The sequence below is a fragment of the Micromesistius poutassou genome, assembly GCF_964030765.1.
Source record: "Micromesistius poutassou genome assembly, contig: SCAFFOLD_5695, whole genome shotgun sequence".
NCBI lineage: Eukaryota > Metazoa > Chordata > Actinopteri > Gadiformes > Gadidae > Micromesistius > Micromesistius poutassou.
Window position 1 is genome coordinate 962 of NW_028179902.1, and position 13831 is coordinate 14792.

Below are 13831 nucleotides of genomic sequence, written 5' to 3' on the forward strand. Positions count from 1 at the left end.
AGGGCTTAAATACATGGCTTGATTGGTCATGTGACAGGGGAAACGAGACACAGGTGTCAGGAGTAATTGGGGCTGCAGGGGAACAGGAAATACCTAACTAGCATATGTGCGGCCACTAGGGGCCGCCAGAGTTCAAAATGCCAATAAATATCTCATAACCATGACAGGACCCCTTCCCCTAGGAACGTCTCCTGACGTTCCCAGGGCGGTCAGGGTGAGCGGCATGAAAGTCCTTTCGGAGGTCTGTATCGAGGACGTCCCGTGCTGGAATCCAGGTACGTTCCTCTGGACCGTATCCTTCCCAGTCAATCAAGTACTGCAACCTGCCACGAACCTGACGGGAATCCACAATACGGCGGACGGTGAAGGCTGGTTGGCCTCCAATAACACGGGGGGGGGGGGTGTTTCAGGGGCAGGGGCAAGAGGGGAAGTGAATACAGGGCGTAATAGGGACACATGGAAGGTGGGGTTTATTTTAAGGGAGCGAGGCAACTGGAGGCGGTAACACACAGGATTAATTCTTTGGACCACCTTGAAGGGGCCCACATAGCGAGGAGCCAACTTGCGGGATTCCACCCGCAGTGGGAGGTCCTTGGCGGCCAGCCAAACCCTTTGACCAGGGCGGAAGCTGGGGGCTGGCCTCCGAAGCCGGTTAGCTTGGCGCTGGTTCCTTTTGGAGGTCTGCAGGAGAGCCTGTCGGACCTTTTTCCAGGTCCTTTTACACCGTCTCACGAACTGTAGCGCTGACGGGACACTCACATCCGTCTCCTCCTCAGGAAACAGAGGTGGCTGAAAACCAAACTGGCACTGGAATGGAGACATGGCAGTAGATGTGGACTTGAGTGTGTTGTGGGCGTACTCAGCCCAAGGCAGCCGGGAACTCCAGGACGATGGGTTGCCAGCCACTAGACTCCTCAGGGATGCCTCCAGCTCCTGGTTGACCCTCTCAGTTTGCCCATTGGACTGGGGATGGAACCCGGATGTGAGGCTGGCCGTGGCTCCAATTAGTTTACAGAAGGCTCGCCACACCCGGGAGGTGAACTGAGGACCCCTGTCGGACACAATGTCTTGGGGAAGCCCATAGACTCGGAAAACATGTTCAAACATTAGTTTAGCAGTTTGAAGAGCAGAGGGTAACTTTGACAAGGCAATAAAGCGACAGGACTTAGAGAACCTGTCTACCACTACTAGAATAACTGTGTTACCTTCAGAGGAGGGAAGACCAGTAATGAAGTCCACTGACAGGTGTGACCAAGGACGACCAGGAACAGGGAGAGGGTGGAGGAGACCTTGAGGACGTTGATGCTGTGTCTTACTTTGAACACAGACAGTGCATGCTGCCACAAACGACTTGACGTCCTTCTCCATCTCCGGCCACCAGAAACGTCTCTTCAAAAACTCCAGAGTCCTTTGACGGCCAGGATGTACAGCCAGGCAGGAAGAGTGCCCCCACTGTAAAACTTTGGACCTCACCCTCTGGGGAACAAAAAGACGATCAGGTGGACCCCTTCCAGGTCCTGGATCCTGCTGGAGAGCGCTCCTGACCTCGGCCTCAATGCCCCAGCGGATCGGAGCCACAATCCTAGAGCTGGGGATAATGGGACCCTTGTCTTCCTCGGCACCGAGGGCCTCAAACTGTCTGGATAGAGCATCTGGTTTCTTGTTCTTGGTGCCTGGTCGGTATGAGATGGTGAAGTTGAACCGGGTAAAAAAAAGTGCCCACCGAGCCTGGCGGGGATTCAATCTCTTGGCCTGTTTTAAATATTCCAGATTTTTATGGTCGGTCCAGACTAAGAACGGATCTTGGGTCCCCTCCAGCCAATGTCTCCACTCCTCTAATGCCATCTTGACAGCCAATAGCTCTCTGTCCCCAACATCATATCGAGCCTCAGTGGGGGATAGGCGACGAGAGTAAAATGCACAAGGATGCAACTTCCCATCGGAGACACGCTGGGAAAGAATTGCACCAACCCCCACATTGGATGCATCCACCTCAACCACGAAAGGCAGAGCGGGATCTGGCAGACAAAGGATAGGTGCAGACAAAAAACGCTCCTTGAGTAGTCTGAACGCCTCTTCCGCCTGAGGAGTCCATATGAATGGCACACCACCCTTAGTGAGGGCAGAGATTGGCTCAGCTACAGTGCCAAAGTTCCTAATGAATTTCCTGTAGAAGTTGGCAAATCCCAGGAACCGCTGGACCTCTTTGACAGACCTAGGGGATGCCCAGTCCCTAATAGCCTGAGTCTTCACAGGATCCATTTGAACACGTCCTTCCTTCAAGATGAAGCCTAGAAAAGTCACCTCAGACGCATGGAATTCACATTTCTCCGGCTTAACAAACAGGTGGTTCTTCAGCAGCCTCAGTAAAACCTGCCGGACATGGTGACGGTGATCTGAAAGGGACTTAGAAAAAATCAAAATATCGTCAAGGTAGACAAAAACAAAGTGGTTAATCATATCTCTGAGGACATCATTAATAAGGGCTTGGAACACTGCAGGTGCATTAGTAAGACCAAATGGCATAACTTGATACTCGTAGTGCCCTGTTGGAGTGTTGAAAGCGGTCTTCCATTCATCGCCCTCGCGGATGCGTATGAGGTGGTACGCATTTCTCAAGTCGAGCTTGGTGAAGAACTTTGCCCCCTGGAGCAAATCAAAGGCAGTAGACATTAGTGGCAGAGGATAGCGATTACGGATGGTGATCTTGTTTAGAGCCCGATAGTCTATGCAGGGTCGAAGCCCTCCATCCTTCTTGCCCACAAAGAAGAATCCAGCCCCGGCTGGAGAGGTGGAGGGTCGAATAAATCCAGTAGCCAGGGCCTCTTTAATGTATTTGTCCATGGCCTCACGTTCTGGCAAAGACAGGGAGAAAATACGCCCACGGGAAGGGCTGGTGCCAGACAAAAGCTCAATGCTACAGTCATAGGGCCTGTGAGGGGGCAGTGTAGATGCTCTTACCCTACTGAAGACTTCTTTCAGGTCCAAATATTCAACGGGAACTTGAGCTAGCTCCAAGGCATCAACAGGTTCCACCAGTGGTCGGGCCGAACTCGGCAGGAGACACGTGGCATGGCAAGTGGGTCCCCACTCACGAATAGTTCCAGTGGCCCAATCAATACAGGGATTGTGCCGATTCAGCCATGGAAAACCAAGAACCACAGGAAACCCGGGTGAGTCAATCAGGTAGAGGGTAATTTCTTCCCGATGAATGTCTGATTGGAGTCTCAGGGGAGAGGTGGCAACAGTCACTCTTCCTTTACCTAAGGAGCGACCATCAAGGGCAGAGATAACAAAGGGAGGATTAACTGTAATCTGGGGCACCTGCAGGCGTCGGGCTACATTAATGTCCATAAAATTTCCAGCAGCGCCGGAGTCGATGAAGGCCTGAAAGGTGTGTCGCTGCTCTCCCCATGATAGGCATACCGGTAAGAATACTCCTGCACCCGGGGAGTCGGGAGAGAATGTTGCCCCGGTCATAATTCTCCCTAATCTTGACGGGGCCGGCCATTTCCCGGGCAGTCAGGACAAGAGGTTCGCAGGTGGCCTGCCTTACCACAATAATAGCATAGCCCCTCTCTTCTACGGCGATCCCTTTCAGCTTGAGAGAGGCGGGTTCCTCCAATTAGCATGGGCTCAGGATCACTGGACGATGTGGAGGCAGGACTCCAGGATGGAGCTGGAACATCAGCCGACCTTCGGACGTGAGGTTGGGTGCGATGGCGCTCACGCAGGCGGTTGTCTAGCTGAATAGCCAGGGAGACCAATGTCTCAAGGTCATTGGGTGTCTCCACGGTAGCCAACCCATCCTTCAGGACATCAGACAGCCCATCATAGAAGGCTGAGATTAGAGCCGGCTCGTTCCACCCACTATCAGCTGCCAGGGTTCTGAAAGTAATTGCATAGTCAGCAGCACTGCCTAGTTCTTGTCGAAGTTTAAGAACTCTTTTGGCTGCCTCCTGGCCAACTGCTGACCGGTCGAAGACACGCAACATTTCTTCATGGAAATTTGCATAGTTAGAGCAGATAGCGCCCTGTTGACCCCAGATAGCAGTCGCCCAGGCCAGAGCCTTGTCAGTCACTAGGGTGATTAAGTAAGCTATTCGAGATCGATCACTGGGATACATTGAGGGCTGTAGTTCAAATGCCAAACCACATTGTGTCAAAAAGCCTCTGCACCCACCTGGGTTCCCATCATATCTCTGTGGTGCGGGCAGTCTTGGTTCATGACTAGGTGGTGCAGGGGACGGTACCGGAGTTGGATTGGGAGCAGGTGCTGGAGATGGTAGATCCCCGATCCTCCGTACTTCCGTCAGTATATCTTGTAGAGCTTGGTCGTGTTGTTGGACCCGTTGCCGCTGATCGGCCAAGACTCGGGCATGGGTGTCCATGGTAGCTCCGAAGCTGTTGAGGGTAGCCATGATGCGTTCGAGATCCGATGAATCCTGGGGGGCTGTGTCCGAGGTCCCTGCTGAGTCATCCATTGGCTTAGTCTTTCTGTCAGGGTTGGGACAAGGGGGGTGTAGACTCAAGCGCAGAGATGGGTTAATTTAGTGGTATTTATTGTACCAAGTCCAAAGGGCAAACACACAGAAGATCAGAGGAGTTCAAAGGTCAAAAAGTCTAACAAAGGCAGAATTCCAAAAAGCAAAAGAAAACTAAACATAGGTAGACTCTTGGTCAAAAAATACAAAGAGTTCAAAGCGTCGTACTAAAGGGCAAATCCGAGTGGGTAATCCAGAGAACAGGCAGGGGGGTCAAAACACAGTGAATCAATAATAATTATCTTTCCAAGGCTAAGCTCACGTCAGAGTACAAGGTGACACAACAAAGACTAAGCACAGATCATTGTCAGAGGGAGGGCTTAAATACATGGCTTGATTGGTCATGTGACAGGGGAAACGAGACACAGGTGTCAGGAGTAATTGGGGCTGCAGGGGAACAGGAAATACCTAACTAGCATATGTGCGGCCACTAGGGGCCGCCAGAGTTCAAAATGCCAATAAATATCTCATAACCATGACAGAGAGCTGGACCTGAGTACCAATGATCTGCAGGATTCAGGAGTGAAGCTGCTCTCTGCTGGACTGGGGAGTCCACACTGTACACTGGAAACTCTCAGGTCAGTTTTACTCAATGGTCAAACACTTACAGAGGGGGGGGAGGGACAGAGGGCGGGATGACACATGTGCACGAGTACACAAGAAAAAAAAAATCATCCGTGCCGCGAAGCGGTTTTCTATTTAAGCAATAGATCACGACAGGCTGTGAAATGTTCTCATTATACCACAGTTAAGGGGCGTTGTCCGTCCCTCCGCTGCACGTCGGGACGGACAACGCCCCTTAACTGTGGTGTAATGAGAACATTTCACTGACTGAAGTGATTTATTGCTTTTATAAAACGGTTACGTAAGTATGGCAAAATGAAAGTCATAGACCCCCTCAATTTTGAAAAAGCGAGCTTGGTAGCTCGGTTCGCCGGCAATTTAGCCTACTATCGAGTTCACTCACTGTGTGCCTATTGCTTTACAACATTTCCACCCTCTCCAGCAATCAACATATTTTTAGGCTTCAGTGAACTATGCTATTGCTTTTATATATAAATAAACAACAGTTCAAGTTAGGCGTGGAGTGATACGGATCTCTGTAAACTGAACGGGTGTCATAGCTGTGTGTATACGCTCATTATACAACAGTTGGGAACCAATCAGATCACTTGATTTAAGCCACCCGTTTTCTATTATCTCTCATATCACTGTGGGGGAGTTGGCATATTGGCGCCCCCTCCGGCTGCAGGCGCCCTGCTCGCTGAGAAGGTGCCGTCAGAGAAGCTGTATGAGAAGTAGTGGTGGCTCGTTCGCAAACAAATCAGTTTGAACTAACAACTCTTTAAAACGAACCAACCAACCTGATTCGCCGCTCTCGTTCGTCGTCGTTCGTCTCGTTCGTTCTCCGAGGCTCGACTCCCAGCTCCACCCACTAGTCACTGAGTCGCGCTGACTCGCGAGTCGCCGTTCGTTCACTGACTGTGTTTAGCGGTGAAGACTCGAGGACTGAGAAGTCACGAGAGTCAGCCGGGCAACAACATCCCGATTCCGAACATGAAGCACTCCTCAGCTAAAAGGAACGTAGTTAATGTTGTGTTGATTGATGACCGTTTGCACCATTGCACGATCGTGATTCGTTTGAGAATGAGAACGCGGGAGGAGCTGAGTCTGACCGACTCGGCTGAGAACGTGCATTCGTGATTCGTTTGAACGAGAACGAGGGAGGAGCCGAGTCTGACCGACTCAGTGACTGAGAATCATGATTCACTGCTACCGGAAATGCGAACGAACGAACGAACGAACGAACGACTCTTCTTGGCGAACTGACCGACGCGAACTGATTCATTCAAACGAATCATGAAATCCACCACTAGTGAGAAGGGGAAAGGGGAGGGGGGGGGAGGGGGACAGAGACAGAGGGGGGAGAGGGACAGAGGGGGGAGAGGGACAGAGGGAGAGAGGGACGGAGAAGGAGGGAGGAGGGACGGAGGGAGTACACACAACAAAAACATACATACAATAGTAGAATATAAAAGTTATGATAAATTGGAAAACATCTTTTGAGGTTAACTTATAACATCTCAATATACACAACGTCATATTGTGTAACCAGGGTGAAAAGTGAAACTCAAAAGCTCTATTATGAAATAATAATTAAAGAATGAATAATAATTGTTTATCAATAATTAAATGCACCTTTAAATATGTTGCTATAAGTATGAATAAATAGTTATTGATGAGGTTACATGCATAAATATACGTTCATTATTAATAAAAGGTGACCCACTACTTTAAACAGTTTAACCTTGTTCAGTAGTTTGGTTATATGGATGCTTTGGGTTTAACCAATAGGATGCGTTGATACAGAGACTTCAGGGCCATCTGGGGGAAGGGTGAGAGGTAACGAGTGAGAGAGTGAGGAGACAAAGGAGGAGAGGACTTTATTCTCTGTAGAGATCGCCCAGCTAAATGATATTTAAGCATTTACTTATTATTTGTAACCAGTAGCAGCGCCAAAGAATTATGATTGGGGGAGCTACGGGGGCTAGATTGTTTATAGCAGGGGCTAATACATTTGGACTATTCACAGAGCCTGAGGTGAATCATTGTTTTATATAAACTACACGTGAACGCTCCAAAAATAAACAAGATTACACTTTTTGCCAGGATTTATTCGTTTTTATGAGCGGTTTATTAGTTTTTATTAGCGTGACGCGATGACCGTTACGCGCTCCCCAATATCCCGAGTTTGAGATCTCAATCTCGGGATATTGCCCAATATCCAGAGATAGTGAACCAATCAAATTGCTCCATCTGAGGAGGTTCACGTGTAGCATATGCTACATTTAAATATCCAGTGTTTTAAACATTAGTTGAACTAAAAACACTTTTCTAATAAAGATGAAGACAATAACTTAATTATGTTAAAAGTAAAAGTTACACAGATAATTAAATTAACATTTATGGATTGAATGTATTTCAATTAATAAAACATCTCTAATTAAAGTTTTCAACACGTCCTTTTATGTAAAAGATGTAAAATATTTTAATCCCAGTTCCTAACATGTTGTGTTTATTGTGTGTGTGAAGGCTGGATGGCTGTCATCTGTCAGAGAGATGCTGTGAAGCTCTGGCCTCAGTTCTCAGCTCCAACCGCTCCCATCTGAGAGAGCTGGACCTGAGTACCAATGATCTGCAGGATTCAGGAGTGAAGCTGCTCTCTGCTGGACTGGGGAGTCCACACGAGGGGGTCTATGAAAGTCATAGACCCCCTCAATTTTGAAAAAGCAAGCTTGGTAGCTTGGTTCGCTGGCAATTTAGCCTACTATCGAGTTCACTCACCGTGTGCCTATTGCTTTACAACATTTCCACCCTCTCCAGCAATCAACATATTTTTAGGCTTCAGTGAACTATGCTATTGCTTTTATATATACATAAACAACAGTTCAAGTTAGGCGCGGAGTGATACTGAACTCTATAAACTGAACGGGTGTCATAGCTGTGTGTATACGCTCATTATACAACAGTTGGGAACCAATCAGATCACTTGATTTAAGCCACCCGTTTTCTATTATCTCTCATATCACTGTGGGGGGAGTTGGCATATTGGCGCCCCCTCCGGCTGCAGACGCCCTGCTCACTGAGAAGGTGCCGTCAGAGAAGCTGTATGAGAAGTAGTGGTGGCTCGTTCACGAACGAATCAGTTTGAACGAACAACTCTTTAAAACGAACCAACCAACCTGATTCGCCGCTCTCGTTCGTCGCCGTTCGTCTCGTTCGTTCTCCGAGACTCGACTCCCAGCTCCGCCCACTAGTCGCTGAGTCGCGCTGACTCGCGAGTCGCCGTTCGTTCACTGACTGTGTTTAGCGGTGAAGACTCGAGGACTGAGAAGTCACGAGAGTCAGCCGGGCAACAACATCCCAATTCCGAACATGAAGCACTCCTCAGCTAAAAGGAACTTAGTTAATGTTGTGTTGATTGTTGATCGTTTGCACCATTGCACGATCGTGATTCGTTTGAGAATGAGAACGAGGGAGGAGCCGAGTCTGACCGACTCAGTGACTGAGAATCATGATTCACCGCTACCGGAAACGCGAACGAACGAACGAACGACTCTTCTTGGCGAACTGACCGACGCGAACTGATTCATTCAAACGAATCATGAAATCCACCACTAGTGAGAAGGGGAAAGGGGAGGGGGGGGGACAGTTCACCTCTGGGTCTCCATAACGGACAAGGGGGGGACGGGGGTCCACTGTTAGGGGATTGAAATCCTTATTGCAGCCTGCAGGGTTATGTGATCAACATACGGAGGAACGCGGTCGCTGAGCTGCCCCAACATGAGACGTTAAACTCAGCTAGAACCGCCGCCCACCACGTCCACCATCATCCAAAACGTGATGTCAACAGACCAACAATAGTCCGAAAGCCTACAGAGACTATAGATAGTTAATGTGACGATCACGTTATTAAAAATAGACTTGGAGCAATGATTTACAAACTATCTTTTTGGGAGCATGCTTTTGCAAGTAGTTCACCGCCCCTCCTGCCCATATGGACGGCCCGGTACAGAGCAACACTCTAATGGAATGAGTGGCTCAAGTCAGGCACACCTCGAATTTCTTGCAATTGAGAGGGGGGGGGGGGGGGGGGGGGGGCGCTCGGAGGGGGTCTCGCCCGGGGTGTAATTCAATGTAGAACCGCCACTGCCTACCATCCATCTGTGTCCATTCATGTGAACAGATTCACTCACTTTAAAAAGGTTTAAGTTAATGTTTTGAATGCATAGGGGGCAGTGCTTCATTTGAGCCGGAACACGCCGGAACATGTTCCAGCACCTCCTGGGTCACTGAAAAATGAATCGTCTAAATGAAAAAAAACAATTACTGTTTGTGTGTTGAGTGTGGTTTTCTGTCTAGTTAGTCTTTATTCCCCGTTGAAGTTCCACTAAAATCTAGTGTTTGCATTTTAGTTTTGAGGTGAAAGATGGTAAAGAATGTGCACCCCTTTACCCTTTAGTTGTTTTTTACTCTACTCTAAAACTTTACAGTTTTAATGATCAAACAGTTAAGTTCCACATCAGAGGACGTTGAAAAGATTTACCTCCAGAAAAGTAATAGTTCCCACACGTGTGTGTGTGTGTGTGTGTGTGTAAGTTGGTTGTGAGGGGCCTTCAGATGGCCGGCCTCCCTAAAAGAAGAGCTAAACAGTTGGCCAGGTACTGCTCAGTCTCAGTTATTATTGGTAGCCGTTCAATCTGGAGGAGACGTTGTTTTTTGTATCCTTAAATGTCTGTTTTCTATCTGACCTGTAGGTCATTTTGTATGTAACTGCGTTCAGCTGCCCAGGCGTTTTGTGTCTGACCGTCTTCCATTGTCAACTGCACTGGCAGTGTTTATGTCCCTTGTGCAAGAACCCTTGTACTTCTTTATATGTGGGCATAAATAAATATTTAAAATGTGTGTGTGTGTGTGTGTGTGTGTGTGTGTGTGTGTGTGTGTGTGTGTGTGTGTGTGTGTGTGTGTGTGTGTGTGTGTGTGCAGGTTGTCTGGCTGCCTGGTCACACAGGAAGGCTGTGCTTCTCTGGCCTCAGCTCTGAGCTCCAACCCCTCCCATCTGAGAGAGCTGGACCTGAGCTACAATCACCCAGGAGACTCTGGAGCTGCGCTGCTCTCTGCTGGACTGGAGGATCCACGCTGGAGACTGGACACTCTCAGGTATGGAGAGGACAGCTCACCACTCAGGGACAAAGTCTCCTACAGGGATTCAAGCCGCTGCTAGATGAAGTAGTTTGAAAAGGCAGCTGTAACTCATGTTGTGTAGAACGTGATGAGACAGCAGATGATGAAGGTGAATGTTTCAACATGCTGCTCTCACTTTGTTTCCCCCCCAGTGTGGAGCACGGTGGAGTGTGGAGGCTGAAACCAGCTCTAAAGAAGTGTAAGTGTCTGTTTGATTCATCACAACACACACTCACTATTGGGATGGAAAGTCCATCCACACAGCAGGAGGTGACGTCCGCTCATTCACATGTGGACTTGTGTATCCGTATGTGTAGCTATGTTTGCCTGTGTTGATGTGTGTCTAGTATGTTTGTGTAGGTGTGTGTACGTATGTGTACATGTCTATGTACTGTATGTATGAACCAGGTCTATGGTACCAACAGTTAGTTTCCAGCCTGTATGTGAGCTCAGCTGGTTCAGTCTGTTGTTTACACAGGTGGATCACAATGGATGTGTATTGGAACCTTTCAAAGTCGAATATCTTGAAAAGTATGTAGACTATAGCTTAGATACTACAGAGGATTAATCAGCTCATCATGATGAACGTTTTGATGTATAATATGTGTATGTCGTGTAAATATTGCGGGAGTAGATTCAGTGTACACATTTTTCATTGTTTTGACTGGGACAACCACTCACACACACATGGGATTTACAATTACGTTTAACTTAAAACATCTTATAAACAATATGCATTACTATTTCTAAAGCTATAGCACACTAGTCCACTATAGTAGCTATCATCTGATATGATTTAGTCTTTCTATGTTCATTTTTGTAGAGAAGATGAACGTGAAACAGGAAGAACAGTACTAGTGATGAAGATGAGGATGAAGACCAGTTCAGTAGCAGTAGTAGTAGGTGATGGACAGGGATTGTTTATGAAGAACGGCAACGCCTCCCCCTCGGCCAGAGAGGCGGGGTTTGGCAATGTAACTGTAATTGGAAGGAGTGGCTTGATTGAGAGCATAGAAGTCCAGGGGCTGCTGCCATGTTTCACAGAGGAGGAGCAGATCCATGTTATTGTCCAGTAGCAGTTCAGATATAACGGGTGATTTGTTGGAGAGGGAGCGACAGTTCAGCAGTGCGAGGGAGATGGATGGGGGGGCAGGGGAGGGGGAACGGAGGTTAGTGAGGTTGGCAGTACGGCAGGTGGGGGTGACGGGGGGGCGAGAGTTAGTCCAGAGTGAGGGGATGGGTGAGCCATGGGGGAGGTGTTGGTTGCGAGAGGGGCCAGAACCTGGATGGATGTAGCGGCGTCGGCGGAGGATTCCGGCTGTGCTGGCTGCAGGGGCAGCAGCAGCAGAGAGACGATGGTTATTGTTGAGGCGGTGAAGGTCAGCGGCGGTGTAGCTGAGTGGGCCAGAAGTTGGTGGAGTAGAGGAGAGAGTCCTAAGAGTCTGGAGTAGCAGGAGTGATAATCCAAGGTGGAGACGAGACATGACGGCGGATGAAAGAAGGCCGGGTAGTATATTGGTGGTGGCTAGTAGCTGATTGGCTAGAAGCAGGGAGGCAGTGAGATGTGTGTTGTTGTGTAAGACTTGCGTGGATTTCTGACTAAAACTTTGCCAAAATCTGGAAAGCTGATGCTCACAAAAAAATCTGGATGTATCAATCCTTGCGTAAGCACGATTTCACACAGATTCTCTTTGTACATCCCAATTAACGTGACATTGAGCGCACATGCACGAGCCCGTCTCTCCACCCATTTCCATCTCCACCCGTCTCCTCCCTCATTTAATATGCTAATTTGTATAAATAAACCTGCAGTAGTGCGCTCGTTAGGAGAAAGGAGAAAATGGAGAAAGGAAGAAAAAATAACTTTAGTGAATGCGAGGTGGAGGTGCTGATTTCGGAGGTAGAGGCCAGAAATAAGATCTTGTTTGGCTCTCTTTCCTCCGGAATCAGCACCAAAAGCAAAAAACTGGCGTGGGAAAACGTTGCCAGGTCGATCAATGAGGTTGGGGCCGAAAGCCGAACTGTGGCTGACATTTAAAAAAGTGGTCGGACAACGTCCACTATTGTAGTCCACTATTGTAGTCCAGTATTGTAGTCCACTATTGTAGTCCACTATTGTAGTCCATTGTTGAAGTCCACTATTGTAGTCCACTATTGTAGTCCATTGTTGTAGTCCATTGTTGTAGTCCATGAGGGAGAGAGAGAGGCCGTTTCTCAATTTGCGTTCTCGTCTGTACTTGTGTACTTTGCGTTCTCGTGAAACGTCATCAGTCGTAGCCCAAGTACTGTTCCAATTCCAAGTACGCATCAAGTCAAGTACAGTCGTAAAACCTGTGTGTGTTCTCGATGCGTTCTTAAACTGGCCGTTCCACCGAGGACGCATCGGAGGTGACTTGTGTGGACTTGGACCGTTAAATATCCCAGGATGCATTTCGCATTACCATGTTTTAAAATATTAGTATGTAAGCTATAATAATAGGCTATATATAGGAACATTTGACATATATAAGAAAAATGTAGGCCTATTCATTCAAAATATTGACATACTATTTTAAAATTAAAGAGGCTGGGGTTTTGTTTAATATAATTTGTTTTTATTGTATAAGTCGCTGATAGAGGAAACCCATCACAACGGCAACGAAAATCTTGGTCGGATCCATCCGATCGCGCGTGTGTGTGTGTGTGTGTGTGTGTGTGTGTGTGTGTGTGTGTGTGTGTGTGTGTGTGTGTGTGTGTGTGTGTGTGTGTGTGTTATAATCTGTGTCATTTCTCGCTCATTCGTTATTATTATTATATCAATAGTCTACTCTCCAACTACATAGCCAGTTAGGCACGCGCATCTGTACCCTACATATAAAAAGTTGTGTGAATAGCTTATACACACGATAAGCATATCTTTTCATTTATATTCATTCAAAATATTGACATACTAATTTAAAATGAAAGAGGCTGGGGTTTAGTTTTATATAATTAGTTTAAATTGTTCAGTAGTATATGCCTACATGAGGCCGTAAAGCAGTTAACAGAGCTGAGGTGATGACGTCATCGAGACCGCTGCTGTTCCAATTGTAGGTGCGTACTCGCGTCCTCGGAAGTCTGTACTTGGAAGTCCGGACTGATTAAATATTATTGAAGATACAAATGTGTAGATTTGTTTAATAGTTTGAATGATGGTAAACGGTTGAATTTTGACCAAGTTATGATGGCTTAAGTGGATGAAGTGTTGAAGAGTGTGTGTGTGTGTGTGTGTGTGTGTGTGTGTGTGTGTGTGTGTGTGTGTGTGTGTCCTCGGATTTAGCATCCTAGCATATCTAAGATGTCAATGCTTCCAGCAGTACTAGTGATGATGATGATGATGATGATGAGGATGAAGATGCAGAAGGGTTCAGTAGCTCATCATGTCTTGTTCTCCGTCAGATGCCTGTGAACTCACACTGGACCCAAACACAGCCTACAGACTCCTCTCTCTGTCTGAGGACAACAGAAAGGTGACGCTGGTCAGAGAGGACCAGTCGTATCCGGATCACCCAGAGAGATTTGAC

At 47.6% G+C, this 13831-nt stretch overlaps 1 long non-coding RNA gene across 2 annotated transcripts; it reads left to right on the plus strand.

The window, feature by feature from the left end:
• The first annotated feature begins 5029 nt into the window (after positions 1 to 5029).
• LOC311371300 lies at positions 5030 to 13806 on the plus strand. Of its 2 annotated transcripts, XR_014641047.1 has the most exons (4): positions 5030 to 5122; positions 10092 to 10265; positions 10442 to 10488; positions 13707 to 13806. It is a non-coding gene; the product is annotated as an uncharacterized lncRNA (long non-coding RNA). The 2 variants fall into 2 exon arrangements; XR_014641048.1 differs by lacking the exon at positions 13707 to 13806 and having other exon boundaries at positions 10442 to 10968.
• Positions 13807 to 13831: the final 25 nt, after the last annotated feature.